General features: G+C 29.7%; 1 non-coding gene across 1 annotated transcript; it reads right to left on the bottom strand.

Annotated features, from left to right (window-relative positions):
* Positions 1-3,231: 3,231 nt before the first annotated feature.
* Positions 3,232-3,425, bottom strand: LOC115033471. Its single transcript, XR_003838826.1, has one exon. It is a non-coding gene; the product is annotated as a U2 spliceosomal RNA (small nuclear RNA).
* Positions 3,426-5,587: the final 2,162 nt, after the last annotated feature.

The raw sequence follows: 5,587 nt of genomic DNA, 5'->3' as shown, positions 1-5,587 counted from the left end.
CAATAAGATTATAAGAAACAAATTAAATGGTAAATATTGGTTAAAAAAAAAAAAGAAAAAAAAAAGGCAGATTAAACATAATGGTGTAGAAGCCTCCCAGAGGAGGTGCAACGACTATCTAATTTAAATACCTATTCAAATATCAATATAGAACATGTTTAAGCCTATAATATAATCAGTTTATTTTAAAAATAAAGGATTGATATGGTTAATATTACTTTCTACTTCTTAGGTTTGCCTAAAGCGATGGCAACTAAAAAAAGGGGCATTACCATTTCTTCATCCTTTAGAAAAAATGGAAAGTGATAAAGTAGAGGTTTGTTAATTTCAAATTTGTAATGTAATAACTAATAGTAGTACCTACGTTGTATTATTTAATTTAGCTAATTTATTTATTTCATTTAGTATAACTTTTAACTATTAAATATTTATAATTAATCATTAATATTATTTACTGTATTTATTGTCTTTTGTTCTAATATGTTTTAAATTTTTTTGTGTGGTATTAGCCATATTACCTATTTAATAATTACTAATTATTACTAATTACAATCTTTTTTTTCCTTTTGAATATTTCGTGACGACAAATAGTTCCTAAGTTAATCACCTAGATGGTGCTAGTAGGCAGTCCATAACATATCGCGGTTTCGTAGCCGTTTTCTGCCTGTGCAAAGCATAGGCCGTTGGGTAACCAGTATATCTTTAATCGTGATTCAAACGAGTTGATTAATAATTATTATCTACTATTCTACTGAATCAATTAAACGAATTCAAATATTGTACTAAGTATAGTCTTAATATATCTCGTTCTTTATTAATTCTTAATGTATATCTTAATACGTGGTTAATACTTAATGAATTTCAAAACATAAAAAAAAACTGTACAGATGATTCTTTTGTGCGAGATTAGGAATGATGTTCGTTCGAAACGAAACGTGCAAACTTTTTATTTTTTTTATGAACAATTATATTGAAATCCGGAATCACGACGGCTGCTTCTCGCATTGTTGCGCGGCCCAATACGCATTAATTTCGTTTACGCAGTGCGAGGCCTTGTTGTACACAGTGGGAGAAAACGACATCTGTCGACTGCCACCACCGCCCTGCCTGCCCACAGACCACCACGCAATTCGTCGAAAAGTGTATCTTCGTAATACCTACGTTGTATTTGACGTAAATAATGAATAAAATACAACATCTGTAGTTGGCGTACTCGTCTAGTCTAATTCAGCATTCCAGCGCTACAGACTACAGTCGTAACTCAAGATTCGAACTAAGTGTTTTACTAATAATTAGTAAATAAATAATAACAAATTATTTGTTACTTTTGAGAAAATATATTGTCATGAGGGTACTGGGAAGATAATTATTATAAATATGCCAAGTGCCAACTATTTATTAAAGTATACAAACAAAGAATTCAAAATATATAAATTTACATATTGAAAAAAAATAAATTTGCTTTTATTAAATAAAACTAATTATGAAATTCTTTCGATTTCAATTCACTATTTAAAGCAATGAGATGTTATAAAATGTTTACTTATATCATAACAATTTAAGTTCTAGCTAAAAACATAAAAACATTAAAACATTCACTGATAGCTGTGCGAATATTTAAATGCACGAAGACACAGCAGCACACATGGCTGTAGGTCAAGTTAGGTCGTATTGTGTGCACATGCAGCCAGACGGCAATGCACATCGCTTTGTAATGAACCATACGATGTACTTACTACCAGGGAGTCAAAACGGGTTAAAATGTTTCGGGTTTCGTGTTCAAAATCGGGTACAATTTTTTGCGGGTTTCGGGTTTAAAACCGGGTTACACTTTGTGGTAACGGTTTCAAAATTCAAACCATTAATATTATTAAGTTCAATAACACTTACAGACTAGGTACAGTACTCAACCTATACAAATATTCAAACATTGTATACTTATAAAAAATGTGTGTTAAATGTTATTTCTTAATTGTTTGGACAAATTTAAAAGACATATTAGTTGTAGACACTAGACAGTATAATACTATAATAGTATAATATACTGAGTACCTAATGAGTATATTATAGTGTATCTACAATTTTAGGCAATAGCCATACAATATTTAATTGATACAACAAGATCACAATAATGATAATTTGAAAAATTAAAAAAGACAACTCAAATAAAATTATCTTTAATTCTTTTATGAGTCTTAAATAGTTTATGTTTTGAAAACAATATAAGTAATAAATTAATAAAATGTAATATATAAATATAAAATATAATGTTTGTACTTACAAGTTGATATTATTAAATTCGTTAAAAAATCAATAAATTCTGTGAAGCTCAAGAGTAATCACGACACGAGTAAAGTAGGTATTGTAAAATATAGATTAAGTATTCAAGTATAAACAGTACAGCAGCAATACAGCACACTTCAAGAATACTGGACACTGGACTGTTAACTGTTAAGTACTAGAGAGTAGACAATTACGAAGTAAAAAGTAAAAACAAATAAAACGAAAAATGTCACTGATATGATCACTGGTAAGTGGTATTCGTAGAACTGGTGAAATTCTAATATACAAATGTAAATATAAAATGCCAAATAGCATTTGGTCAACAATCAACACTATACTAACTATAATTTAAAATACCCGAGTCCCGAATTCGAATAGGTACTGTTGTCACTTGTCTGTCATATTAAAATGTATAGTCGATTAGGTATACAATAATAAATATTAAATTCAACTTTCAGTTTTACACTATAGGTACGCTTATACACAACAATTTGAAAATTCAAAAAAATAAAAATCTTTTATGATAGTAGTAGTAGTAGATACCATAAATAAACATGGACAAACATAAAAATAAACATCTCACAATAACGCCCTTTGACATGGAAAAAGTTACTGTTGTGGCACCAATAAAAAACAATATTTTATTATATTATTATAATATTATAATCTAATTCTTTAATATTGTTAGCTAAATGCAACTTGAGATATTTTTAAGCGGATTTAATCGACATCAAAATAATTGGGAAAAATTCAAAGAACAACCAAAAGAGATTTTGAGTATCCAGAATCCGTTTTCAATTTTGAAAACACGAATTCCAAATTTTGAAAAAATCCAAAATTCCAAAAACCTAAAATTCAAATTTTGAAAATCCCAAAATTCAAATTTTGAGAATTTGGAATAAATAAATTTTGGTTTATTGTAACTTTATATTACTACGATATTGTTTTATTATGTGGGCCGTTCCCGGTGGTACTGCAATACCGGGTCAACCCGCGGTGGAGCAGGAGCAAGCCCCAAAATCTCCACCAAATTTGAAAAAATTAGTTTAACATTTGAACCTTTCAATGAAAGGTGTATCAGATGTTAAGCTGATAAGAACAGATACTACACTTTGATCTTAGCCGATAGGCCGAGAAGCGATACACTCTCAACATCACTGAGGTATCTTAAAGATAAACGCAATTCTAAGACGATTGTAGTTTCAAATTTGAGCGTGTTCGAAAAATCGAAAATTTTCGATTTTCGAAAAATCGCATTTTGGAAAACGGGCGTATACGTCATTAATTTCATGTGTTGCACCTCACAGGTTGACGATAATTGCATTTAAATAGGTGATTTGATAGAATAATTGTTAAATATACCATCAGACAAATGGTTCAGCTCAAATGCGCTATCTACCGTCAATAAAAAACGAATGCATACGTGAAATATCCTTTTTCAAAAATACGTATTCCGTTGTCTATTTCTACAAAACTTTGTTTTTTCTTAGGTTTAATAGTCGTGAAATATGTACGAGTTTGCAAATAACCAATTGAATATAACACGATCAGTATCGTTGCGATGGAATTACGACAAACGACGTTTCGTCATACGTAAATTCGATGGCTATGTTACTACGTGTAATGACGTCGCGGCGAAATACGGCGGCACCGCGTCTTTCGTGGACGACGGCTATCGTGTACTGATAGCGCCCTCTCGTTGTCACACTATAAAATGTCTGTTTAATAATCGCGATGGTAATTATTTCGTATAATGTGAAAAATATCGTGTATTTTAAAATACTACTCTAACGATCAGTAAACGTTAAGTGTAAGTGACTTTTTACCTCTATAACAAATAAAGAACAATGTAATTTCAACCAACCAATAATAAACGTACATTATTGTGTACTGTCAGTGACGTGAAATACAAGACTTAGATACAAGATACACCACGCAGTAGCCAGACATTTTGTATAGGGGGTGCTATCGCCCTGAAGCCCCCTCTGGCTACGCCTCTGATACTGTACCTACGAATATAGTTCTACCTATCGTACACACAAAATGAACTTGATTAAACGTATATTATACATTTATAAAAACAATAAACATATTTTAACAACGTATAAGTATATTATACCAAAATTATCCTTTTTATAGACGTAGTTTATACGTATTATGTTTACTGGGACTATTCTTAATTTACCATCAAATATGTATTAATGCAGACTGCAGTTAACTTGGACCAAATATTTATTATTTTAATGAAATACAATTAAATTTATTAAAAAATTTACCTAATATATGTTATATTATATTATAATATTTTTAATTTTAAATAAAAATATTAAAAAGAATTTTTGATATTAACAAGTTATAACTCATTCAATGTTTAATGTTATATATTGTGTAAGTACCTCACCATACACGGGCACATACAGCTATAGTCTATATATTATAATACACGTCTTACATTTTCAGTCATATTTGTATAATTATACATAATTATGAAGTTGTAATTGACGTTTTTTACACTCACATGACGTACTGTTCACACCCTCTACTCAGTGGTGAAATTAAGGGTCTAGCGTTGGTCTAGCATCTAGATTAATAAATTAGGCCGTTTTAATTAACTAGTATCGTAATAATATAAAACCAAGTAACAAGTATCTAGTATCAGGATATTGATTTTTAAGTATCTTGCCCGCCCATGCCTATTGCCTACCCTAGTACCATGATATTGTACCATGATTTATGGCAAAAACGACGACGCAGCACTGCAGCAGTACGCGTAGGCCAGTGGCTTGGATACATTCCTGGAAGCCAAGGGACCAACATATTCTTTGTTGCTTTTATGTATTTTGTTAGAGGTTAGTCGTAAGTTGTTACAATTTTGCCCTCCCCCCCCCCACGTGAAGCATTTCTGTAGCTGCTCCTGATATGGAATAAATATTTTTAAAACGTTGAATAAATAGTAAATAAATAATACAAATATTACAAATAATACATATTACAAAAAGTAATAAATATTAGCAACATTTTTTTGTTTAATTATAATATAATTATAATTTACATTAATATTATGTATAACTCTGTAAAAAAAATGCAATTGAGTTTGTTATTTTTATTAACTGGAACAATAATTATAATTATTAGGAGATATTTTGAAAAGTTTTACTAGATATATTTTACAAAACATTGAAACATTTAAAATAATATTCACTACCTTAATTATTATTACTTTAATAGTTACTCTACTGTAAAAAAATACCATTATGAACATTATGTGTACACTATTTTGAATTGTTGATAAATTAAACAACAA

Source organism: Acyrthosiphon pisum, chromosome X (genome assembly GCF_005508785.2).
Source record: "Acyrthosiphon pisum isolate AL4f chromosome X, pea_aphid_22Mar2018_4r6ur, whole genome shotgun sequence".
Lineage (NCBI taxonomy): Eukaryota > Metazoa > Arthropoda > Insecta > Hemiptera > Aphididae > Acyrthosiphon > Acyrthosiphon pisum.
This window is presented reverse-complemented; position numbering and strand designations above follow the sequence as displayed.